We start from the raw sequence: 27,961 nt of genomic DNA, 5'->3' as shown, positions 1-27,961 counted from the left end.
TATATTTTAATACTGATGCATGAGAGGAGCTTAGGGATGAACAAGGGACAGTTTAACAGTAATGTGCGTATGTCTGTCAAGTATGCTGACTAGCTTTACTTGACCCAACTCAGTGTCATTATGGAAGAGGAAACCTTGACTGAGAAAATGTGCCTAGTAGATTGGCAAGTCTGTGAGGGACATTTTCATGATTAATGATGGATGGGGGAGGGCTCTGCCTCCAGGGGTATTACTGCCCTAGGTCGGTGGTCCAGGGTGTGATGAGAATGCAGACGGAGCAACCCTCGAGAGCAGCCCAGTGACCAGCATGCCTCCTTGGCCTCTGCCCCTGTCCTCAATTCCAGGTTCTAGAGCCTTGAGTTCACACCCTGGCTTTCTTCAGCAACAGACTGGAGGTGTTAAGATGAAATAAATCTATTCTTCCCCAGGTTGATTTTGTGCACGTCCTTGTCTTTCACATCAGTAGAAATTCAAACTAAGACAGTATCCCCCTCTTGTTCCTGGAGGGCTGTAGAACATTTAATATTTATAGAGATCTGTTTTCTAAAGTTGGCATAAGCTGTGCTATGAAAGTCATAAAATACAGAATTTACAGACTATGAACTCACACAGGAGAAACTCAAGGGCCACATCATGAATGATATGTATGTAAACATCCAAATTAAGACACTAGGAAGTCATATAGTACAATATTGAAAGTATAATTAATCCAGAAATAAAATTAATTTAATTAGTGAAGTCTACAAATTGGTACTTCAAAAGGGACTATTCGGGGCTGGAGAGCTGCCTCTGCCTTTAAGAGCATGCACTGTTTCTGAAGAGGACCTGAGGACCATCTAGGGTGAGTGGCTTATAACCAACTAGAACTCCAGCGCCAGGGGCTTCGACACCCTCTTCTGGCCTTCATGAGTACTTCTGTTCACATGCGTACCTGTCAGAATACAGTCCCTGAACAAAGCTGTGGAAGAGATCTGTGAGGCCTTTTGAGAAAAGTCCAGAAAACAAGACAAGGGTCTTGTGACTCTTCAGAACATGGGATTGCTCTTGGAGTGGTTTCTGTGCTCCTTCCTGGTGTAGCAGATATGAGTGAATTTACTTCCTATTACTCGTTATTGCTGCTGCTGTTACTCAATTAAATATTTAAACTATCCCTCCCATGCCTGGATAGGTAAACATGGTTTTGTCACATCCAGCTCGTCCCTGTGACTGTGTGTGACTCTTCCCTGTGACTGTGTGTGACTCTTCCCTGTGACTGTGTGTGACTCTTCCCTGTGACTGTGTGTGACTCTTCCCTGTGACTGTGTGTGACTCTTCCCTGTGACTGTGTGTGACTCTTCCCTGTGACTGTGTGTGACTCTTCCCTGTGACTGTGTGTGACTCTTCCCTGTGACTGTGTGTGACTCTTCCCTGTGACTGTGTGTGACTCTTCCCTGTGACTGTGTGTGACTCGTCCCTGTGACTGTGTGACTCTTCCCTGTGACTGTGTGTGACTCTTCCCTGTGACTGTGTGTGACTCGTCCCTGTGACTGTGTGTGACTCTTCCCTGTGACTGTGTGTGACTCTTCCCTGTGACTGTGTGTGACTCTTCCCTGTGACTGTGTGTGACTCTTCCCTGTGACTGTGTGTGACTCTTCCCTGTGACTGTGTGTGACTCGTCCCTGTGACTGTGTGACTCTTCCCTGTGACTGTGTGTGACTCTTCCCTGTGACTGTGTGTGACTCGTCCCTGTGACTGTGTGTGACTCTTCCCTGTGACTGTGTGTGACTCTTCCCTGTGACTGTGTGTGACTCTTCCCTGTGACTGTGTGTGACTCTTCCCTGTGACTGTGTGTGACTCTTCCCTGTGACTGTGTGTGACTCTTCCCTGTGACTGTGTGTGACTCTTCCCTGTGACTGTGTGTGACTCTTCCCTGTGACTGTGTGTGACTCTTCCCTGTGACTGTGTGACTCTTCCCTGTGACTGTGTGTGACTCGTCCCTGTGACTGTACGTGACTCTTCCCTGTGACTGTGTGTGACTCTTCCCTGTGACTGTGTGTGACTCTTCCCTGTGACTGTGTGTGACTCTTCCCTGTGACTGTGTGTGACTCGTCCCTGTGACTGTGTGTGACTCTTCCCTGTGACTGTGTGTGACTCTTCCCTGTGACTGTGTGTGACTCTTCCCTGTGACTGTGTGTGACTCTTCCCTGTGACTGTGTGTGACTCTTCCCTGTGACTGTGTGTGACTCGTCCCTGTGACTGTGTGTGACTCTTCCCTGTGACTGTGTGTGACTCTTCCCTGTGACTGTGTGTGACTCTTCCCTGTGACTGTGTGTGACTCTTCCCTGTGACTGTGTGTGACTCTTCCCTGTGACTGTGTGTGACTCGTCCCTGTGACTGTGTGTGACTCTTCCCTGTGACTGTGTGTGACTCGTCCCTGTGACTGTGTGTGACTCGTCCCTGTGACTGTGTGTGACTCTTCCCTGTGACTGTGTGTGACTCTTCCCTGTGACTGTGTGTGACTCTTCCCTGTGACTGTGTGTGACTCTTCCCTGTGACTGTGTGTGACTCTTCCCTGTGACTGTGTGACTCTTCCCTGTGACTGTGTGTGACTCGTCCCTGTGACTGTGTGTGACTCTTCCCTGTGACTGTGTGTGACTCTTCCCTGTGACTGTGTGACTCTTCCCTGTGACTGTGTGTGACTCTTCCCTGTGACTGTGTGTGACTCGTCCCTGTGACTGTGTGTGACTCGTCCCTGTGACTGTGTGTGACTCTTCCCTGTGACTGTGTGTGACTCTTCCCTGTGACTGTGTGTGACTCGTCCCTGTGACTGTGTGTGACTCGTCCCTGTGACTGTGTGTGACTCTTCCCTGTGACTGTGTGTGACTCGTCCCTGTGACTGTGTGTGACTCTTCCCTGTGACTGTGTGTGACTCTTCCCTGTGACTGTGTGTGACTCTTCCCTGTGACTGTGTGACTCTTCCCTGTGACTGTGTGTGACTCTTCCCTGTGACTGTGTGTGACTCTTCCCTGTGACTGTGTGTGACTCTTCCCTGTGACTGTGTGACTCTTCCCTGTGACTGTGTGTGACTCTTCCCTGTGACTGTGTGTGACTCTTCCCTGTGACTGTGTGTGACTCTTCCCTGTGACTGTGTGTGACTCTTCCCTGTGACTGTGTGTGACTCTTCCCTGTGACTGTGTGACTCTTCCCTGTGACTGTGTGTGACTCTTCCCTGTGACTGTGTGTGACTCTTCCCTGTGACTGTGTGTGACTCGTCCCTGTGACTGTGTGTGACTCTTCCCTGTGACTGTGTGTGACTCGTCCCTGTGACTGTGTGTGACTCGTCCCTGTGACTGTGTGTGACTCTTCCCTGTGACTGTGTGTGACTCTTCCCTGTGACTGTGTGTGACTCGTCCCTGTGACTGTGTGTGACTCTTCCCTGTGACTGTGTGTGACTCGTCCCTGTGACTGTGTGTGACTCTTCCCTGTGACTGTGTGTGACTCGTCCCTGTGACTGTGTGTGACTCGTCCCTGTGACTGTGTGTGACTCTTCCCTGTGACTGTGTGTGACTCGTCCCTGTGACTGTGTGTGACTCTTCCCTGTGACTGTGTGTGACTCTTCCCTGTGACTGTGTGTGACTCTTCCCTGTGACTGTATACGGCTCATCCTTGTGACTATGCAGCTTGGACTCAATAGAAGGTTACTCAGGTAACTCTTAACTCGGAGTAGAAACTGTCTGCTGCTCTGAATAAGGTTGGCTATTGCATGAGACTTTAGACTGCCTCACTTTTAGGCTCCACTCTTCCAGGCTTATGCCTTCGAGGGTAAACATAGTTAAAAATTAAATGTAAAACATAGGATCTTGCACATGCCTTTAATCCCAGAATTTAGGAGGAAGAAGCAGGTGGATCTCTGTGAGTTTGAGACCAGCTTGGTCTTCAGAGTGAGTTCCAGGACAGCCAGGGCCACACAGAGAAACCCTGTCTTGAAACACACGTGTATACACAAAAAAATCTTATTAGAAGATAATCCATTTCTATTTAATCCATTAAATATCCATTTTCAATCTTTTAATAATTTTAATTAGTTGAAAATTTTATAGATAAATAATGAATTTTGATCATATTTATCTCCACAATCCTCCTAAATCCTCTCAAACCCATACTACCCTTAACTTCATGTCCTCTCTTTTATTTTTCAACTTATTATTTTAAAATGTTCCAAACACACACACACATACACACAAAGCAAACACACACACAAACACACACACACAAACACACATACACACAAAGCAAACACACACACAAACACACACATACACACACACACATTAACCCTGTGTATTACTGCTCACACACAAACACACACATACACACACACACACATTAACCCTGTGTATTACTGCTCAACACGTTGGTCTTTTCTTCTTTAAGAACCTACTGAGTCCAATTTGTGCTGTACATACACTCTTGGATGTGGGATTGTCCACTGGAATGCGGCATCCAGGAGTTACACCCTTAAAGAAAACTTACTCTCCCTGCTCTAGAAGCCACCAATCATCAACAGCTTCTCACTTAGTGCTAGGGTCTCCTCAGCCCCTCCTCTTCTCATGTGCAATGGCTTGATTCTGTACAGGTCTCGTTTAGGCAACCATAGCTCTGTGAGCTCATGAGTGCAGCAATCTTACCCAGAACATAGCTTCGCTGTGCTCATCCCTGATCTATAGCTCTTTAAATCCTTCTGATGTTTCTTCCACAGCATTCTCTAAGCTGTGGGGTAAGGATGCGGGACATAAGGCTGCGGTACAAGTGTCCTATTTGTAGCTGAGCACTCTATGGACACTTACTTTCTGCCCCTTGACCAGCTTTGAGTTTTTGTACTAACCACTGTCCAATGCACAAGGAAACTTCTCTGATAAGGTCTGAGGGCAGCTAACCCATGGGGAGAGAAATACAGATTTCCAGGGCAGTAGGTTTGTTTCTGGAACCTATGAGCTCTTCATGCATGAGTTGTTGGCCAGATTTACTTTACTGGGCATTTACCTGTCCTTCTTTGAGGCCAACCTAAAACCCAATCAGAAAATAGCTGGTTCCATTCATAACATTCACGTAGTCCCTACACCTATGACATACGATGGCATAGCAGTGGTTTTTCACAGCTCACAGTGTACACAGCATGATGAGGGGATTGACGGCTTTCCTCTCGGCAGTCTACATATCGCCCTCTGGTTTTACAAAAGTTATCCACAGAGTGGAAGCTTCCTGGTCGGTCCCAACTAAACTTCCTCACGTCCTGAGACCCAAGTACATGGTGTCTTCAGAGATACTGTCTTATCACCAAATTTACTTCTGATATTTATAAAGCCCAAAATATGCATAACTAAGTTAATAAGAAACAAAACTTCTTAGTAAAGCAGATAAAAATACACTAGTCTGGTTGAAGATGAGAACACTGGCTGGTTATCACTAACATTACAATGCTCTAAAATGTCAAGAGGGCATAATAAGGAAAAAGGAAGAAATGGATGCATTAGGAACTGATTGTAATTTCTAAATTGTATTGCATATCTAAAAAATGCATTAAATCAGTTAAAAGAAGTGAAATATTATAATATATAATATATACATAAACTACAGGGGGCTAATTGTGTAGCATGCTCAGCACAGGAAAAGCCCCGAGTTTGAGCCCTAGCACCACTACCTCTCTCTGTCTCTCTGTCTCTGTCTCTGTCTCTCTCTGTCTCTGTCTCTGTCTCTCTCTTCCCCCTCCCTCCCTCCCTCCCTCACAGTCATACACAGATGCACACATGCATACATAGTACAGAGGACACACGCACAGTACAACCATGTTTGTACATCAGATGCACACGTACATACTGACATACACACCTCCATGTCTTCTAATGGCAAGTTAGTGTGCACTGGCCAAAGGCGCACACTACCTAGTCCCGTACTATGGTATTTCCCAGTGATGTAGATAATGACATTTATAAAAGATGAAATCACCTACTAATGCACTCTTTCTTGTCATTAGGCAACGCATATAAAATTGTGCATGGACAAGATATAACCAAGAAAGGGAATGCTAGCCATATCTGTTTCTACTTAGAAGCCTTCAGTGGCTCTGCATAGCTTCTTTCCAGCAAACTAGCCTGGCCTTTAACATGAGCCTAGGCTGAGGTGAATGTTATAGGCACAGCCCTTCCTGCTCCAGTGCCGGAAACGACCATGCAGCCCACATCCCTGTGCCTTATGCACAGGCACACATTCTGCCTGGAACTCTGCCTCCTCTCTGGTCCAACTCCTCTTTCCACGCCCACTCACACACCTGCCGGCTTGAGCCACGCACCCTGTCTGCTCAGGCCAGGAGGGCTCTGGATTGGTATTTCTCAAGGTGAAGAGTTGGCTGAGGGCAGAAAAATAAAGATGCAAAAAAGACAAGTCATGATTCCACATGAGACCCACGGAAAATAATCGAGCAAGTGCAAGGTCTGCACAGGCTCTGTAGGTGGATCCTGGGTATGAGTTTGTATAAAAGATGGCAAGAAAAACCACCCAGAGAACAAGAAAAGGGGGGGGGGGATAAGAAAGTAAACAACTCCAGTCCGTTAATCTATTTTTAAAAGCACATTAATAACTATGGAAACTTTTTGTGTGGTTAATTTTATGCAATGGAAGAAAATAAAACAATGCTGTTTACATAAGGGACGCACACTGTTATTGAGCTGTCATTTTTCTAAAATTACTGAATGGACTATAATGAAACTAGGGAAATAATTTGGGAAAGGTTTGAATACCACATAACATGGGTAGCTGCCATCATGCCAGAAGCAGGGAAGGTTTTGGCCCCTGAACTTTTAGATGCCCTTTCCCAGAGGGCGCTACTTCTCCTAAGGGAACCAAAACGACTCAGCCGTTGTTGGGTGGACCCTGTTACCTGGGCCCTCAGGTAACAGATCCACCAACAGTGGCTTCTTTACTTAATGTTTATTTGTCGAGTGAAGATATAGCTATAAGAATGTTTTTAAAGGGCTAAGATTAGGTTGAGGCAAAATGGCATGTATGCATTAGAAGATGGGTTTAATGTGCCAGGGCTATAATATTTACAGACATAAACCAGAGGTCTGGGACACAGTGACCTTCCTTTTTGCCAGTGAGAACTCACTCTGCATTATTTAATTCAACCAGGAAAACTTACTTCCAAAATGAATGTGCTTTAATGGTCCTTTCTGGGGCCTTTCCTCCAAAGAACAGGTAGGAAATGCCTTGGCTGAAATGGTCACTTTAGCACTGATGGCTGTCTGTCTGCTTCAGTACAGAGAATGTGGACATTCTCTCTGGAGCCTACAGCAGGTGACTGGTCATAAAATAACCCATGTACGGGCGGTCATCAGTCTTATGAAGGTTCTGTCCTGAACGACATGTCACAATGCAGAGAGGGTTGAACCTTTAACCTTCCAAGCTACCGAATTGCAGACTGCAGTGATAGCCATGGAAACCTCCAGCCTATAAAACTCAAAAAGCCACACTTATTTTAGCATCCCAGTGGAATCCATCTCCCCGTATGGATTCAAACCGGAATGAGTTCTGCTGGGTCGCCTCAGCTTTTTTTGGAGGAAACAAATGAATAACTTCCACCTGCTAGGTTGATGAATGAAAATTGTCCCCTTGGTCAAATTATCTTTTAATTATGTCTCGGGCCGTTCTCTGGTTCAGTCTCCTGCAGTCCTTTGATTCTCCCCTGGTCTCTTATAACTAGCATAAGGTGATCCATCACTCGACAAACAAGAGCATCATCCTGAATGCAACAGGAGGAACAGCAATCACTTTGCTTCTAGACAAGTGAGCTTACATCTTGATTGCTACAGACCTCTTCTTACCCAGAACTCCATGTGCATCTAAGGGCCTGTAATTATATTCTGTGGCTGCTAGGCACATGTTTAAAAAGCATCATGACCTTCTGCTGTCTCTGCCAGATAATACCTCATGGTCCGCTGTCTGTTCTCAAGTGGTCACCAGGCAGACCTGCTGGCCTCCAGCACCTCACACCAGGCAGACCTGCTGGCCACCAGCACCTCCCACCAGGCAGACCTGCTGGCCTCCAGCACCTCACACCAGGCAGACCTGCTGGCCACCAGCACCTCCCACCAGGCAGACCTGCTGGCCACCAGCACCTCCCACCAGGCAGACCTGCTGGCCACCAGCACCTCCCACCAGGCAGACCTGCTGGCCACCAGCACCTCCCACCAGGCAGACCTGCTGGCCTGGGCATAAAGGAAGAGCATCTAGTGTGGAGAATCCAAGCAGCACACCATTGACAGATTCCAAGGTTCCAAGTCCAGCTCTACCACTCAGTTGTCTTAGGCAAATCACCTCAGCAGTGTTTACTGACGTAGGGAGTGGGAGAAAAGAATATGCACCTGGTGTGATTTAAAAATCTATCAGCTATATCAGTCCTACAAAAAATATCTCAGTGATATTAGCTATGTTTACTATGATAAAATATGCCAAAATATGACAGTTAAACAAACCTATGGGTGCACTGGTGGTGTTTCGGTTGTGAGTGTGCCTATAACAATCAAATGTTCTTCACTAAAACCACATGAGCTGTACAGTAAGGCTACCTTCTGTGGGAGTCTGAGAGAGGACTCCGTGGTTAGGAGCACTTGAAGCTCTGCATAAGACCCAGATCAGTTCCCAGCACCTACATGGAGATTACAACACTCTGTAACATTAGTCCCAGAGGTTCCGAGCCCCCTTCTGGCCTCCATGGCTGTTGCATGGCTGTGGTACACATACATCCATGGAGGCAAACACCTACAAGTATTAAACAAAGACATATTCTTGTAAAAAAAAAAGTCTTCCAAAGAGATTATTTCTTCTGGTGGTTGTTCTGCCCCAAATGAAGACCACTCATCTAGTTAACGCCAAATGTTTAGTTGTAAATTCTTAGCCAAATATTTGCTTACACTTAAAGAGGTGAAGGCAACTGAGTAATTCTGTAATCTGTCTAAAACCTTGACTGGAATGTTATTTCATTTTATGTTTTCACAACCATCAAAGGTACTAATCCGCATGCAGCCTGTGCTGAGATGGATTGTGAAATCTGGTTGTCGCTGGTCTTGCCTCACAATTTAACTTCTCTCCGTTTTGTCATTAAAATGGCAGGTAATGTCCTGGTCACCGTTGGAAGCCTTTTATGTTTGAGGCTCAACCTGATGGAAAACAAATTTGAGTGTCTCCATCCAGGTTGTGTTGGACACTAGGGCCAAGCCTTCTGGGGGTGTTTAATCAATGTATCAAAACACTTAACAATTTAGAAAATACATTTCCCTTTGCATGAACTGAATAAATAGGGCGAATTTGAGATGGTGAGTGACTTGGTGACCCCAAGACTTGACAATACTGGAAAAAAAACCAAGACAAATGCGTTGTCCTGCCCCATCTCAGCCAGAACAAGGTCTTCTGTCCTGGCTCCTGCTCAGCTCATAATGAGGTGCTCAGAGAGTGAGTGGCCAGGCTGTGGAAGCCTCTGGGGGACGGATGAGCTCCAAGCTAAACACTGGAAGGAGGGTTCCTTAAAATCCGCCCATTTTTATTAGAGATTTCAAACAGAAATGCCCAATATTAAGACTTTTTTTAAGATGCCAAGGATTAGGGTCAATTAGCAAGCTTTAGCCTTCTGAGTGTGGAGAAATATGTAATTCTGAAGAGAGTGGGCAAGAGGAACCCATAAAAAGCCCAAAGCTACCTGCCTCTGCCCAAGAAGGACCTTCATGTTCTGCTGTGTTGAAAGCTTCTTGGTCTTCTCCCCACAAACACCTCTTCTTCATCAAATCTATTCCCTGTGCAGACAGAAAGGCTGCATCCACTGTCCTAGACACAGAAGATATGAGGACTCATACACTGATAGGGGCTGGACCTGACCCACTACGAATTCCAGAGGAGGGTTGTATGAGGGGTGCGGCATAAACCAGGGATTGCTCCCCCAAATCCTGTCAACATCTTGTTGTAGGGCATTGTACAGAAGCAATGGTGGCTAACTGCAAACCTGTGAGATTTCTGCTTCATCCTCCATAACTTGTTCAAATTAGGATTCAAGTATGTCCCACAGACTACCCATTAAAGTAAGAAACATGAAGAGAAAGGCATAAGTGGCTTCCACAGGCAGATTACACCCTAGGAAAGAAGCCATCTCTAGTGTTGTCCTGCTGTGCCCCAAACCGTGGCTGTTTGATTTCTGGGGTCTCGAAGTATATTTGAAAATGTTCTGCCTATGGGACCAGTTGGGCAGCAAAACCAGCAGTCTGGCTACTATCGGGATGGAGAGATGGCTTGGTGGGTGAAATGCTTGCTGTACAAGAAGGAGGGCTAAATCCCCAGAACCCACCAGAAGTGAGGGGAGGCAGCATATACCTATAATCCCAGTGCCCGTACTGAAAGCCAGGAAGTGGAGACAGAGAGACATGGAGACTGAATCCTACGATCTCTCCAGTAGCTTTCCTGACCTGCACTGATCTTCACCACAGCAAGGAGACCTGCCTGAAACGGGGACCTCGAGGACTGACAGGAAAGGTTGTCTTCTGAGGGCTACATGTTCATGGTGCCATGTGTGTTAACAGCCAGCAATATTTTCCTTTGTAAAAAGAGTAGGCATCAAGCACAAGCATAACTTTAAGAAATGTTGAGGCATTTAATGTACACATATTTTCAACATGGAAATAATTAACTGGCCAAAGAAAAAGGTAGTTTAAAATATTTTTCAAACTTTCTTTAAAAATACCTTTTCACTCCCTGAAAAACAGTACTTATAAAACTGTTTATATATGTGACTTCTAATACAATTGGTATAGTCTTCTTCCCTACATCAGAAAATTAGCAGGGTAATCAATCCATGCTGACCCCAGGGGATTTCTGGCCTTGCCACAAAATATGTCATTGGTAAGTTTATTTGCCATGAGACAGACATCTTTCTGCCTGTGCTGCCAGGACGTATCTGACAAGCATGTGACTTTGAAGGCGTAACTGAGAATACCTGGGTCCCATTTTTTTCATCTGAGAATGTACCTTTGTCTCAAAGTGATTATGAGAATGAACGCTTTAATGTACACCATGGCTAGCACACAGTAAGTACTAAGTATGGAAAGGAAAGGGGAAAGGGAGAAAAAAAAACTATATAATTGTATTATAATCCCCCAAACAAAAATCATTTAAATAAAGAACAAATACTGATCTGTAGTTAGCATGGGCATGCCGAAGTGTTTAAAGATAAAGATTATAGGCAGATAATTTTAAAATGCACAAAAATAAGATAAAGTGGATGTTAAGTAGAGGTGGGTTAGGTAGTTACAGAACGATATGGTAATAAAGTGTTCAATTCGGATTTGATGTGAGAAGTCTGGGCACCCACTTTTACCAGCTTCCTATGTCGTCAGGAAACACAACAGGGCGGGCTGCTTAGAGGAGCTGTAATGAAAGAAGTTGACCTCTCATGCGCTGAGAAGCAATCAAAACGCCAACAGCTTTCCAACATGGCTGCTGGGGATTGGAAGTGACACAGCACTCTAGAAACTACCAGACATTTTCTTACAAGATCCAGCATACTACCTCTGTGAGAGCTAACGCTCTCAGCTTTCGATATTCATCCAACATGAAGAAGTATTTCCATAAAAAGCATTAGCTATAAATGTCATGGCAGGTTTATTAAACTCCGTTAGCAGGAGAACAAACTGGTGTGTTTATATAACAGAGTACCACTGGCCAACCAAAAAGAATGGAGAATTAACACATCCAACCGTGTGAATGGATGCCTAAAGCATTCCAAGTATTAAAAACATCCCCACACAAAAAGGCACACTGTGTAAATACTTTACAAAGAGCAGTCACATCTAATGTGGATTTGGGGTCAGGTTCATTCGGGGCATGGTGGCCGGTGGGAGGGACTCTTCAGAAGGATGGCTGCCGTCTTTCATGAGCCATTTCTCAGAATGTGTTCCAGTTTGCTTGCTGGGTCTGTGTGGTTGGACTTCCTGTGTGCTGCCCAGGGCACATCTGCTGGCCTGGTTACCAGCAACGTGCACTGTGGTCATTTGGTGAGGTAACGTCTCCCACGCTTCTCAGCTACAAGGCATACTTTCCCTTCTTGGTAAGCAGCTACATTGGAAGAGTGCTTTGAGACTCCACAAAAATAACGTTTCTCCTCAGAGCCCCTCCAAATGCTGTTATCATCTACTATAGGCTTTGCTTGTAATACTTATTACTTTGATGTTTGTCTGTAGCATTTCTGTGTTTCCTCAATTGTTCTTCATTGATTAAATGGGACTTTGAGTAAGAGAAAAGAGCTATCTCTTCTCTACTTATTCCACTTTTTATTTATGGAAGCATGGGTTTGGGGTAGTTAACTTATTTTAAGGGTTGCAATCCAAGACTATAATTACTTGTTCCTTAAATTCTTCCAGTTTTGGCTGCTGGAGGTCCCTGTGGCTGGCTTCTGAGCCTTTGAACATGCCTGTGACATTCTGCTGCTACAAGAAGGTCTGGGCCCCTCTTGAGCTTTCTTCTGCCCTAGAACCAACCATGTCTCCAAACAGCCACATTTCTGTGTTTAACATACCTAAGTTTCATTATTGTCTTATAGACAGAGGTGCTGTCAATATTTGCCTTTAAAGTCAGTCTTTCTCATATTTGAAAAGTGGTGCTTTTCCCACGAGTGGGAAAAAGAAAACCAGAATGCAAAGCATAAGCATGCAGTACCTATTAATAAGTCATTTAAAAGTGAGAGGTGATAATTAGAATATGCTCACTTCTGTTACCTGCCCCTACTCCCAGATCCTTATAGCAACAGAGCTGGGGTACTCACATTAAACTACATAAACATGTGCAGACAAATCTCACTCAAATGTGTATACATACTCACACGTTACATATTACATATAACGATATATTATATATAACACAGTATAGCATGTACGTATAACACATATACAGATACAGAGATCAAGACCCTTGAGACACACCACTGCCTCTGGTATCCCTCTCCTAATTCTTTACTGTTTACTACAGTAGGAAGCAATTTTAGAACTGATAAACCCCATGGCGAGCAATGGGCTTACTATTGCACTGGATTCGTGTGCATCCCTTTCTGCCCCTTTTTCTTTCCCATAGCCTGCAAGCTATCAGTTCACAACAGAGTCCGGCTGCACATTAAGTTATGTTCAGCATCAGATTTCTCCTCATATCTGGCCATATTCATTTTGAAAAGGTGGCATTCAGTTCATGATGGTTCTAGGAGCTGGAACGACACATGGAGGGGATCTCAGCAAGGCTTACCCCTACTCGTTCCTACCTACCGCCCATCTCCTCTCTTCCTCTACTCCTCTACCATTTGCCCGCTCCCTGTGGTAACTGATGTATACAGTTTCTTTATATATTTACACAAATGAACAGTCGCAGCTGCATACTGTGACACCATGCTGTATTTCCCTTCAACAACCCAACATGCCTGATAAAATTCGGTATGATTTGACCTTGTCAAAGAAGGAATGCCTTACTGTGTCTCAGTTCCCACCTGCTGGTCAGAAGGCAGGCTTCCATGTAAAAGTGGGACCACACATGGGACTGCAGGAAGATATGGTGCACGGTACCATCGGTACCACTGGCAAAGCTTCTCTGGAAGCAGAGAGGACACACGGCCCTCCATGCAACACTCATCAAGAATTAGTTTACAAGCATCTACTGCTTTCAAGGCGCTAATATCCATCAACCACAGCTAGACCGTCTTACACCTTACACAGTTAACAGTCCAGAAGGGAGAGCTGGGAGCTGTAGGCAATTCTATTAGACTGCGGTGAGTCTGTCTATGATGGGTAATCTACAGGATTCCACAGGAGCAAGACTTGGCTGGAGTGAGAGCTGAGGAGTGTGGGGGAGGGGCTCTACATGCTGAGGAGTGTGGGGGAGGGGCTCTACATGCTGAGGAGTGTGGGGGAGGGGCTCTACATGCTGAAGAGTGTGGGGGAGGGGCTCTACATGCTGAGGAGTGTGGGGGAGGGGCTCTACATGCTGAGGAGAAGTGATAACTACTGAGAGCAGTCCTGGCCAACTGAGCTGGCAGGAAGAAACAGGAGCTCTACTTAGAGGCAGCTGAGTACTAATGGTTACGTAGGAAATTCGGCTCTACCATGTCTCAAAATGGTGAAAGACAAGGTAAGGAAAGAAAGAAACGTACATTGTAATCCCCAAGGCTGAGGCAGAAGGATTGCCCTAAGTTTAACACAGACATGGTGAAGACCCAAATCTGTAAGTCATCAGACTACAGAAAGTAGCGGACAGACTTAAGATGCCTGTAAGAACAAAGGGAGCAAGGAGAATTTATGAAGCACCCACTAGCTTTGTGCAGTGGCAGTATCGTAGCCAATGAGGTTTATCCGAGGCGCGATTATTGCTAATTGAAGCACCCACTTATTGGGCTAAACAGAAGAGAGGGGTCTGGACAGAGTCTGACCTGAGGATGCCAGAGCCAGGAGACCAGGAACAAGAATTGTCAAGGAGGAGGAAATGGTCAAAGAGACAGTGCTGCTCCGAATAAGGTCCAGAAAAACCTGGATCTAGAGAAGACAAAAACCAGTGAAACTTCTGGGATTTGGCAAACAAATGGAATATGAACTTACAAAGTGTGAGGCAGGACGCGGCAGAACTTGGTGCTGTTGGACACAGGAGAAATTGATCTCTCTTTACGTCAATAAAAAGCAGAGTGCTATCAGATGGAGGGAAAAGCATAATAAGGCCATGACCTCGGGGACTCTGGCCTTATATTTTAACAGAGTGGCCTGAATCTGATTTCGGGATTCCTTAAGTAACGTGCATCTAATTAGATCTGCTTCAATATGACATCAGGCTCCAGTCTGAAGGGGCACAGAGCCCTGGACCCTTCCGGTCGCCTTCCCTTTCGTTGACCTCATTATCTCACAGAAGCACCACTGGGAGGGAAATGACAGTTCCAGAAACTCACTTCCTCTTCATACAGATATTTTTCTAACAGTGTTACGTTGTAACTTCTCAGACTCTAAACATCAAGGATCTGATGTTTAGTCTTATAATTTTCTTTGGAAAATATGTCTCTAATTTGTCAAGTGAACATTCTTCTTCAATGAAATTTAAGCCAATTTAGAACCGTTCATTTGAAAGTTTTCTCTTTATATTAATAACATATGTATTTTATAATATTTTGGCAAAAAAGTACTGCTTATATGCAGTAATGAATCGCTAATTCTCTGCTTGCTAAAGGAAAAAGACAGTGCTCAGATAACAATCACAAGTATATAACAGCAAACAAGCATTTATCTCTAGTTCCCAAATCCTGGCTATCAACCCTGGAGGAAGCAACACAGCGACTTAATCCTGGGGTCAGAAGGTCCTTGCCACAAACACTTGGACATCTTCATAGCATGTAGACATTAAAGCTGTTGAATTTACTGTCAAAATTTATTTTCTTGGATGGAATAAATAACACCACCAAGAATTTTAAGATACGCATAAAGATGCAAACAACTGCTGTCTAATCTGAGTTAAAGGCCACTCAATGGGAGAAAAAACATGCCTGACAGAAACGCAGCCAGCTTCTTGGGCTAGTGAGGTCATGGGCCCTGGAAAAGACTCTACGGCTGCCACTTCGCTGCATCAGCACAATTCCTCATTTCACTCCAACTCTCGCCCAGCCATCATCCCTCATCAAAGAGGCCTCTCTTTACAGCAAATGGAGATCATCACAGCAACCACGAATGCACATGATACAGAGATCAATCATGGGGAGCCCAGCCCCAATGGATACGCTCACACCATAATTCCTACAGCTATGGCTCAGGGAACATCTCGGAGGAGAGGGTAAAAGGAAATGAGGAGTCAGGACACCAGGAAGTGTGCTATAGAGCATTCTGCTGCAGAAGTGGCCGCATAAACAACAGAGTGTCAAAGGGCGTGGGAGGCGGGGACTCTGCAGGGCCCCACCCCTGGCCAGAGCTACAGGTAACTAATGATTGTGGGGAGGAGGAGCACTAGCATCCCCCAGCAAGGAGCCACTGATTGGTTGTCCAATCCACATGTATGTGACACAATAGTCAAAGAAAAGAAGGGGCTATCAGCTTGAAGGGGAACATGGAGGGTTCGAGGGATGGTAATTGGAAGAGGTTGTGAGGAGGGAGGGAGGAGGGAAAGCAATGTAATTCTATTTCAATTAAAGACATATTTTTAAAATCTTACCTTTTTGTGAAATAACCCCATCATAATATGTGTATTATACATTATGAATTATAAAGTTAAATATTTCACATCGTAACATATAAACGTTAAAACACAGAAGCATAGACATTAAAAACCCTCTGCTGTCCCTAGCATGTCCATCACCAACCTTGTACATGCCAACACCCTAATAGCAAGAACTGACCTTTTCCCCATTGGCTCATATCAATATTGTGTCTATAAATGTGTGAATATGTGAAGGATACAGTGGAATTTATGATGGTGAAGGCAGATAGCAACAGAATACGTCTAATGGAAACAAAGCTAAATAGACACTTGGAGATAAAACTGAACCAGATGTTGTCTGCAGTCAGCACTTGCTCTGGCTTTTCTTTCATCCCTTGAGAGTAAATAGGTGATTTACGTCAAACAGTACACCATGGTGCCTTCCCCTTCCACTCCGCTCCTAAAAATACAAGCTGCCCTGACGCCTACGATGTGTTGGTTTATCTGTGGCCGTATCAACAGTCATAACAAGACAGCTCATCCCAGAGGCTGACTGACCAGCCTGTGTTCCATTGTTGTGGACTTTGCTCTGACTCTTGGCTGATGGCTACTATTCGAGTCCCCAGGTCAGCCCTAAAGAGAGACCACTGCAATGGGAGCAGCGGCATTCCTGGCTTTCCCGTCAAGGGAACTGCACAGCCTGGTACCTCTGGACTATATAGGCAGAGAGAGAGACTTGATGCATGCCCCGCCCCAGACACGGGATAAGGTACCTTACACCGCCCGTCCTCCATAGCCTTCCTGACATTTCAATGTCCTTATGAAGTGAATGATTTAACCACTGTTGACAAAGGACACAGGAGCAGATTTCAGCTCGGTATTAGCCTTTGGGTTATTTCAGTTCCCCAGGTAGCCTCACCTACAGTATCCTGCAAAGTCCTCTGCAGTAGAGGGCTACAGCCAAGCATCCCCAACGGGCAGCTCCACAATCCAGAAGAAATCATCATTGTTTTTACCTCACAAAGAGAGATTATCTCCCAGGGATAAGTTCAGGTTTTAGAGAAACACTCTGGATCTGTTCTCAATCTCAAATATTTGGTAAAAACAGCACCCGGGAATGGTTGTGACATTGTCGTTCTCATGGCACCCGGGAATGGTTGTGACATTGTCGTTCTCATCGCATGGTGAGCACACACAGTGCACCTCCTTTCCAAAAGAAACCCACCAGGTCTTTAAAGGAACGGCCAAGGATCTCTTTACATAATCTTCCATGACAGTTTTAGAATATCTGACACAGAAAAGAAACTGATCATTTTTCATTATAACCACCACATTAAAATAGACACTGCCGGGATCGGAGCGTCGCCCACATGCCAGCCAGGCTCCGCGCTAACTGGCTGAGAACTCGCTCAAAAGCTCACAGGAACCTAACACATAGGCCAGGATATGGATGCAGGCCACGCCGCCTCTCATGCTCCTAAACCTGTTGTCTCCAACTGATTGTTTGATGCTTGCCTTATAAAGCTGCTTTCTAGTGCCAGCCATACAAAAAGAATTCCAGATTAGCGTTCCAAACATGGTGGGAGGGGGTGGACTGATGAATGGTGGCCAGCCAGCAGAGGGCAGGGAGGTCATGCTGCGATGCAAATAAAAAGGGTGTGGCTCTCTCTTTTTGGTGAGTAAAATGTGTGCTTGCATACACACATGCGCATGCACACACACACACACACAGAGGCACATGCACACACAGAGGGTGGAGGTGGGAGTAGGGGATAGCATTATAAAGCAATTTTCAATATTTAAAGCAAGGTTCAACAACATAATGAAGTATTTTTAATTGATGAATTCCAGGCACTTTTTGTTTTTGTGGGGCAGAGGGAGTGGGAACCCAACTCTTTCAAAGCTGAAATGAATAAAGTGTAAGTTCCAGTAAGCTCCTGGGCTTCTTGGCAGCAGTGTGGAGACCTGCAGTTTAAAATGCTGTTTTCTCTGTCACTGCAGTCCTGCAGTGAGGCTGCAGGAAGCACCAGCCAGATCAGCTCCTGCACCCCTCCTGGCTGCTGTAGCCATGGGTGCAGACTGGCGTGGACTGGGACAGCATTCCTACTCTGTCTCCATCACTCACGGCACGCCCTGCAGCTGAGCTGACCCTGGCCTGTAACCTACAGGCATAGAAGATTGGGGTAATCACAGAAGATTCAACTTTACAGTCAATCACTGTAAAGAGCTGCTTATAAAACACCGAGAAAGGGACCCAAAACACACAGTTCCTTTGACAGTTACAGCACCACACAGTCTTCTTTCTAAGATGAGATAGTTACAGAGTCAGCTGTAAGCAAAATTACCCTCCTGATGCTGTGACCCTTTAATACAGCTCCTCATGTGTGGTGACCCCCAACCATAAGATTGGTTCACTGCTACTTCATGAATGCAATCTTGATAGTGCTATGAATCATCATGTAAATATCTGATATGCAAGATAACCGGAGTGATCGTGACCCATGGGCTTTAGCAATGGTTCTCTCTCTCTCTTCTTTTGCTCTGATCGATACAGTTTTAGGCCCATTATATTTTTGTAGATTAAACACATCAAGATCAGTGTAGGATTTGAGACTCTCACAATTGCAGGGTTTGTAGTTAACTTAGTAGAAAATAATGAATTTAATTTGGGGTAGATTTAAGATGGAGTCTGTCTGGCCAGCAGATTAAAACTTTGCCTACATGATACCATTCCAGGGATGCAGGAAGGACACACTTTATTTTCCTTTGAGAGGCTATTGCAGTTTCTAATCGCCCTCAGTATGAGGATTGGAACACTACATTAGTGGGAACCTTTTCTCCATCAGTATACATCAGTACTGCATTTGAATTTTATCGTCCCTGGTATTGCAAAGAACACTTTAGATTCAAGAGTCTGTAGGGAGCAGCATCTGAGGAGTGGGCAAACGTCGACACACTTAGCGTCACGCTTAGCGCGCAAACAAAGCCATCTGGGGCAGTCGGCATCGACTAACAAACGAGGGCTTGGCTGCTTTGTTGGGAGTTTTGTTTGTTTGTTTGTTTTGTTTTGTTTTTATTTCCAGTAAGACCAGGATACAGGGAAATGAGATTGAACTGCACCAGGGGGGATTAAAGTTAACATTAAGGAAAGCCCTTCCGGAGCAGAGGCTGCTGAGAAAACGGAGCACAAGACCGAGAGGCAGCGGAAGCCTGTTCCCAGAGGCCTCTCTCAGCATCTGCTTTCCTACCGTGCTTTCAGATACAGAAAGGTCTGGACATTTGGAATGGAGACTTCATCTTTCAGTCCTAGGATACGACTGCTGTCTAGCTACGTCTCCTGCTACCTCACTGAAGCTGATTCAAACTGAGGAGGAGCAGGAAGCCTCTTTTGACCTTGCCAAAGTAAATGCACTTCCTAGGGCACCTGAACGGCAGCCCCTCCCAGGTGTGGCTAATTTTGTAATAGTTAATGGATGGGTCTCCTGTGTTGTCCATAGAGTTAAGGCAGTTCTGAACTGAGCTCCTTGAAGAAATAAAAGGATTGTAAAAATGTTTTCATTTAGAAAGAGCAGCAGTCAAATTGCTTGTAATGTGGTGGCAAGGAAGAAGTTTTGTAATCTTGCTCATTAGAGTTTTCCAGGACAGCACTTAGAATCGTTTGGAGAGTATTCTGTTCTCTGTGATGCCAGGGCCTAAAAGAGAGACACCATCTTCCCCCATTCATCTTCCATTAAACGTCTCTCACAGACTTGGCTGAGAGCTGCCAGTGTCAAAGGCAAGAAACAGAATCCTTGTCCTCGATGATCTGGAGTCAGGGCTGGGTTAGGAGTGTGGCCCTACAACCGCGTGCCAATAGGCAAATGGGTGAAATATGCCACAGGTGGAGAGGGGCACGGGAAGCTAAGAAGAGGGGGCAGTGACCTTAGGCAGTGACTAAGCTGCAAAGGACCACAGAAGTCAGCTCACTGGAGTAAGCAAGATGGTGCTCATAAGCAGGGGAGCAGCAGGGTGGGCTGCAGGAGGGGAATAGGAGCAGTGTGATTCACTGGTGGCAGTGAGGTGGAAGTGCTGAGGAGAAAGCCCAGACTAGGACAAGACTGTGAGCTGAGGCAGACTCTAGGGAGGCTGTGAGGAAATGCCAAGCACTGACATCGCAGGTGTCTCCCTGGGAAACGGCTGGTAGGTGTTTGACAGACTCCTCAGTATGGGGACAGTGGCCGGCTCCAGTGAGCATCTGAGTTCCTCTCAGGCTACTGAGTCTCATGTATCCCAGCTTTCCTCATGGTTGGCTAACTCGATCCTCCAAGAGCAGCTTTTTATGGCTCGTACCTTCCTGACGTGGGGGATTTAAAAGTGAAGTGTCAGGAGTCACTGAGTGCTACTTCGTCATTATCAAATTTCCTGTGGTTTTGGAGCAATTATCACAGTGCTTTACCGACCACCAATGCTGAGTTTATTTCTAATCTCCCACAAACACAGGAATGTTTAGGAAATCGGCTCGAGACCACTGTGGCCACTGGGACGACTCTCTTGCTAACAATCGTTTTCACCAAACGGAGAGAGCAGCGTTGTGAATCATCTGTGGCCACTTACGCTCAGGCTGAATGCATTAAAATTTAATGCTCGACACAAGCAGCCAGACTTCAGCCTGCACATCGAGACACTAATGTGTTGGGTCTAATTGGGCTTCGATGAAGTCAGTCGGCGTGCGCGGCAGCCAGATATATTTTGCTGTGAGATGAAAATTATAAACCTCTAATCACAAGCAAAGTTTCTCTTTCTGAAGCCCATTATTCATGCTTTCCTCCCTTAAATTATTCATTTTCTTAGACGCTCTCGCACGTTTGGGCTCCTCCACTTTCAAGTGATAAATGCCTGAGCAGGGAGTGGCTGCAGCCCTTGAATATAATGTGCTCTTCGCCACGCTGAGGATCCGCTCACAGTGGCCTGGAGTGTGCACACTGGCTCTTCCCAGTACTGTCCCCTCCACCTGGACTGAGACCCGCCCACCTTCTACCAGCAGTCCTAGCACTGGCTTCCTTTCCTCTCTCCTTGACGTCTGGCTGCGCTTCAGCCTATGTCTAGACTGTCTACCCCACCCCCACACTTACCTGGCATGCCTTTGCCTCAGTCCATCTTTCCAGTCTCACCTCCCATGCACATCTTCACTGACTGGCTTCTCAGCTCTCCCTCAGCCGCCTGCAAGGTGGCGACACATTTCTGGGCTTGCTGTACCTCAGTTCATCATGTCTGCTGTTTCCCACCATTTCCTTTCCCCGCTAGGATGGATGCTTTACTAAGGCCAAGTGTTTGTCTCTCCTTCACCATTTGTTTACCGGTAAGTACTCACTAGGGAATTATACAGTAATTTAATCTTCAAGTCAAAGTGACGATGACGATACGATGACGATGACAATGATCTATTTTACCCCCAATCACTTCTCTGGTTAATAAGTCATTGCATCCACAGCTTGCCTCAATTCGGCAAAGCAATCGGCCACCGGCACCAGCCTAGAACCCGGCACATTGGGGCCCAGGGGTTTTTCACTGATTCTCATTCCTTCACATGAGATGTTGGAACGGTGACAGAGAAAGGGAAAGTAAAGCCTGAGGTACAAAGGCCAAGTGTGAGACCACTTGCCTTTCAGAATCCTGCAGTCGATGAAGAGATCCTTCCTCCCTGTGGAAAGATCCCAAAACTGCTTGGAACGTTATCAGTCAAGGCTGATAACAGAAAGGCTGCTTCGGAAAGGCTGACCCTACAGTACATTTCAGACTGGGGGCAGAGCCAACACTGCCCAGCCGAGTGGCAGTACTGTGATCTGCCATCACTGCTTTGTCTCCTAGAGCCTTCTCTGGCAATAGGCTACTAATCAGAGCACTTGTTCAGAGGCATGGGGCTAGGAGAAAAGGGAATGGGGTTACATGAGTGGAAGGATGTGAGAGGTAAATCTGGAGCCATCCGGATGGCTCAGTGGACACAGGCACCGGCTGCCAAGTCTAAGACCTTGGGACCCCATCATGGAAGGAAAGAAGTGACTCTTGAGAGTTCTCCTCTCATGAGTGTCATGGCATACAAATATACATACATACATACATACATACATACATACACACATATATACATGCATACAGACATACATACACACATATACACATACATACATACACATATACATACACACATACATACACACATATATACATGCATACACACATACATACACACATATACACACACATACACACATACACACACATACATACACATACACACATATACATACACATACACATACACACATGCATACACATACATACACACATATGCACACACAAAAATGTGGATTAAAAAACATAAAAATTCAGAGTCTAACACTACCTTTGAGCATTTACTTCTCCAAATTCAGGAAGAGTTCTGGCTAGCCTACAATAAGGCAATCTTTGACTCAGATGTTAAATATGAATGAATGAACGATCGTCTTTTAGGTAATTAGAAATCTAGTCAGACAGCGAATGCTAATGAGAAGCAGGGAAGGCTCTCCTGGTCACAGTGCCATCAAACACCTGGGGCCTGGGAGATGAGTTTACAAGTCTTCAAGGTAAGTTACCATAGCATTTTTGGAGTACTAATAAGTTCCTCATAATACCTCTGTGAAATATTATTATTGGCATTTATAGGAGACCTACAGCCAAGGAGAGAGAGGCAAGGTATTGGGTCTTGTTATAAAAGCCATGCCTGAGATGACAGGGGCTCAGGAAAAGCAGCCTTAAGTAAATGCTCGCTGCATACCTGATGAGCCAGATAAAGATTAGAGAAACAGAGCAGCTTGAATTCCAACCCCCAGCCCTTCACGAGAGCCTCTGGACCTTCTTGTAGACGGGCTTGTAAGTCTCATTACTCATTAAAACAAGGTTTTGGAATGCCTCCTAAAGTCATTCAAACTGCCCTTTTGTACCTTAGGTGGCTAACGTGGCAATATAATTTACAGAGGATACATTATATTAGACATTACAGCACTTCTCTGATGTTCTCAGATGCCCACCAAGGACTCCAGCAAATTGACACCTCTAAAGTCATTTTCCTGGCATCCCAAGAGAAATTTAGTGCCAGGCCTTCAAATGTGAATAGCTCATATGTCATCCCATTATGCCACCTGGCCTCTGACCAGCACACCTTTAAAATAGATTTATTTAGGCTATAAAATCTCAGGACAGTCCCCCTGTCTTCTAATATATTACATTTAAGCAGCTGGGAAAATAAAATTCTGATTTTCCAATGCTGAAATCTATGAGGCTAATTTGAGAAACAGTAAAAGGAAGACTATCAGATTCTATTAAAGACACAAGCTTAGATGATACTTAATAATGTTCTAAGGGGGAAAAAAAACACACAAGAAGCAGCTTTTCTGAGTGGAAACAACTGTCACTGGCTCACCACCCGGTGTGCATTACTCGAGGTCCAGCTGAACGCCGTTTACCGTAACGAGCACTGGGGGCTTCACAACTGGAGCTAGGAAATAGCTACATTTACTGAACACATTAGACTAGGATACTAGAGGGTATCATTTGCTTTTTGTTAATGAACTGCTCATCCTTGCTGCTGTGTTCTCTAATGGGTTTCTATAGACAGTGACCTGAGCCCATAATTAAGCTGTTCTCAAGGAAATCCTTTAGTGGCAATGGTAACTCAATACGTAGAAGGCCATGCCACCAAACGCAGCCAAGTGTCATCAGTTGTGTAAACAAACATATCGATTGTTTACACTGAACATAGATTTTTACACCCTCGTTTATAGCACACGACAATTAGAGAGGTAGTGGGAAGAACCACTGTGAAACGCTGACGGCAAGCATTGGGTTGGATCATATGAAATCACTAACATTATTAAATTGCCAGGAGTTTGAACAAACAGCAAAGCAGTGAGCAGTCATTGGGAAAGGATCCCTACAGTTAAGGCAGACACGAGACAAACACTCAGGCCAACACAGATACTGGCGAACTCGGCGAACTCATCTTCTCTCTCCTTTGAAGTTAGTCATTTTTCAAGGATGACCCTTCTATGAATGGTGCGTAGCCAACTGGGACCAGCCATCGGGAGCTCTCCTCGAGGTCTCTGTTCCTCAACCTTCTTCTTTAGTAACCACTAACCCTTACAGACTTTGTCTCCTAAGACAGTTCCCTGTCATCTTCTCATCTTCACCTGCACTGCTGGTTCCCTGGTCTGGACGGCTACCAACCCAAGCTTGCAGTCTCTACCTCATATTGTACCTGAGTATCAGTGTGGTTACTTCAGCATGGAGAACAGCAATGGCCAACGGTGTCTGCTGTTCACACAGCATCTTCATTCCGGCTACTACCTCCCCACCACATCCTCCTTTTATGAGGAAGGGAACCACCCCTCACTGTTCTGACCCACAGTTCAGCAGTGTAAGTCATGTGAGTCACACTGTATCGTTTCTTTGTTTCCTTGGCTATAGTAGCAGAGACTCAAGCTAGGAAGGAGTGAACACAGCTCTCTAGCCGAGCTAAAACGTCAAAAGGAGGAGGAGGAGGCCCAAATGCTCAAGGCCTAGACTTTATTCCCCACCGTGGAAACAGAAGGGGATGGAAAAGGATAAAAGCAAAATGCCTGGGTAGGAGAGGAGGACGACTCTACCCTGTGTCCCTCTGAAGGACGCCTAAGGTGGAGGGGCTCATTTGGGTCACACGGCTCTTAAATTTGCTATTTCTATATACCACAAACTAGTTTACGATGATGCACGTAAACTGTACTTCTTGTAAGCACGTTAGAGGATGAACGTACAGAAGCCATGTTAGGGATGTATGAGGATCTCAGGTCATACATGCCACCCTTGCCTGTGCCTCTGGCCGCGCTCCATCTGCCAGCCCTGGGAGCCTGCGTTCCTTCGCTTCCATGTGGCTACTCTGTCAGTTTTCCTCTTTCTCATTGCTTGGCTGCTTCTCCTTGATTTCCGATGTTGGCTCCTGCCCTTCCTTCTACCTGACCTGTAGATGTTGGAAGGCCTTTTGGCTTAGCTCAGCCCCCTTCTCTCTGCTCTCCCCACTGAAGGGAACACATCCAGCACTGAACCCATGAGCAGGTCCCATGTCCTGACAGTCCAGTGCAGCTCGGACTCCTCTCCGGAGATCCAGTCCTGACACCCCCCGCCCCCAGAGGTACAGTCATGCCTCTCAGATGACGCACAGCCAAACTGAGATTCTGCACCCCCAATCCACTTACCCCACACTGCTCATGGACCCCTCCTTCCAACCAGCAATGCTGACCGCCAGTTCATAACTAAGTCAAAAGCCATCTCTGACTCTCATCTACCTCACAGCAAACAGGCCCATCACAGGCTGAGGCCTGTGTACTCCAGCCTCTGAAGGATTCCTCAGACAGTCTATTTGTATCTCTTCTGCCATGCACCCAGTCACATGGCCTCTCATCTACGCTTCTGCAATAGATCCAGCTGTCTCATTGCAGACCCAGCTCTTTATCCCCACACTGCAGGCACAGTACTTTCTTAAAGCGTGCATCAAATCATGCTGGTCCCATTGGCGAGGACTTGGTGGCTTTCTGTCTTTTGTTTGTTTGTTTGGATAGTTAGCACATAAATTCTTTGTCTCAGAATAGAAGGAAAAGCACATGATTTACCTTTCTGCTAACTCTTTCTCGAGCATCAAGAAAGAGTCTATATGAAGGAGAAGGAGAAACGGAGGAGCAAGGAGACAGGATTCCAGCCTGATGCTGCTGAAGGACTGGAGTGATCGAAAGCTACACTCCTCCATGGCTTGGTTTTAGAGAGGAAGACAGTTTGTCAGCAGAGCTACACCAGGAATTGCTCCTTATATCCACTGAAGGACTTGCCATGAGCCTTGCAAACGTCATACAATCCACAACTCTGCTCCCGAGCTGGGTAACGGCATACTATCTGACTTTTCAACACGAATAGACACGCTGTAAGGACAGGAAGCCTCTCTTCACTAACCACCAATGTCCAGCACATGAAGATGATGGTGTATTTACAAGTCTGTGAAGGGCAAAAGTGAGTGTATTCACAGGGTAATTTTGAAGTAAACGGATAGGAGTGGAGTGTGTGTGGCCTGACTTGCACTTCACAGATTCGATGAATGGAAGTCTTCTGCATGGATTAAGGAAAAAGTCAACTTGAGCAAACAATGGAGAACAATTTTGCTCTAAATGAGATTGAAAATAACTAGAATATGGTGAGTAATATTCTGATTATCAGAGAAGTACATTTCATGAAAGGAGGTGAAACAGGGTCAGTTTAACCATTAATTTGTACAACTTCTAGTTCCAGAGTAGAGCCAAGAAAGCCAAAGATTAGTTCAGAGCTAGAAACTGACATGGAGTCTAGGGGAGCGTTCCATAAGGTTCAGGAGTAGAACCAGTAGGCCAGAGTCGGACAGGGGAAGACAAAGTGGGTGGCCTGGGGGAGGGAGGAGGGAAGGGAAGAGAACTACGTCACATGGGAAGGAGGAAGAGGAGATAGATACAATGTCACTCAAGCCAATTCTAAGCACTGTTAGGCAACTTCTGTGTTCCAGTTGTGTTTGATCATAGAGATGAAGTAGTAGGTAACAAGGCTCGACCCCCAGTGGCGTCAGTCTCGGCAGCTTTGGCAAGAGAGAGCAGCATCCGGTTGTGCCTGATAGCACGGCACTAAAATAATAGTAAGGTCAAAAGATCTTCTCAACATTTTATGGTACAAGTTGTTTAATAATTACTGCATATATTTTTCAAATATATTTATGAATTAGAAAACATTCCTTATAATTAGTCTGACTCCTTTTCTGGAAACTGAAACACATTCTTTGATCAGAAAAAAAAAAAAAAACGATAGAGACCCAGTAATTTTAAAAAGTCATATAAGGAATCTGTTTCAAATGATTAAATAGCCCTAGTTCTTCCTAACCGAGGGAGGAACAGAGAGGGGAAGGGAAGTCCTAGGCACAGGAGCGAAAGCCCACCTCTCCCCTTTTACCTTTCCCCATTGCACTTTCTCCAGTACACAATGCTGAGAGTCATTGCCCTGGGTGTTGAAGGCCCCCTCCAGAAAGGAAAGTCTTCGATGGCAGGGGCTGTGCTGGGCTGATTGAACTCAGGTACATAGAGAGATACCTGGGGTACAGTGGACACTCAACAAGTCTCACCCTATTATCTCAGTCTTGGCCTGGAATAGAATGTCATTTCCAGTGGAAGTAAAATATGAAGGATAGAAGATTAGATTTTTTTTTCTACAGACTGATACATTTGGTTCTTAAAATACTGCAATTAGGGATTTTACTGAATCTTCAAGCAGAAGATACCAACTCCACTCCTTGTGTACAGTATGCAGTAAGGACCACCAAGGACACTCTCCATACAGAGGATGACACACCAATCTGCCTTCTCACGCCCCAGCCCTCGGCACCTGCTGCTGTCTCTGCCTACAGCTACCATTGCTGGGACCTGGGCCTGGCACCTTTGCTTATCTGTGACTGTAATTATTTCCAAGGCTATTTTTAACAAATGCCAAAAATATCTTAGTAGTGCCAACATGCAAACACCTGCGCTAAATAAAACTGTCCTGCCGGGGTCAGCATAAACCTCGGCTTCCAAAAGCACCAACAGAACTTTTCGGTAACATTTTCCACATGACCCAGAAGCACTGCTCAGAGAGCAGACTTACAGGGCACAAAGACCCAAGCCAAATGAGATGCATTAAATAAGAA

The 27,961-nt window shown here is 45.5% G+C and overlaps 1 protein-coding gene and 1 pseudogene across 27 annotated transcripts in view; one reads left to right on the top strand and one right to left on the bottom strand.

The window, feature by feature from the left end:
* The window catches only part of Bbs9 (Bardet-Biedl syndrome 9), a 425,044-nt gene that overhangs the window by 21,882 nt on the left and 375,201 nt on the right, over positions 1-27,961 (bottom strand). The gene's annotated exons all lie outside the window — the stretch shown is intronic.
* Positions 14,366-14,432, top strand: LOC120094542 (U4 spliceosomal RNA; annotated as a pseudogene).

This window comes from Rattus norvegicus, chromosome 8 (assembly GCF_036323735.1).
Source record: "Rattus norvegicus strain BN/NHsdMcwi chromosome 8, GRCr8, whole genome shotgun sequence".
NCBI lineage: Eukaryota > Metazoa > Chordata > Mammalia > Rodentia > Muridae > Rattus > Rattus norvegicus.
This window is presented reverse-complemented; position numbering and strand designations above follow the sequence as displayed.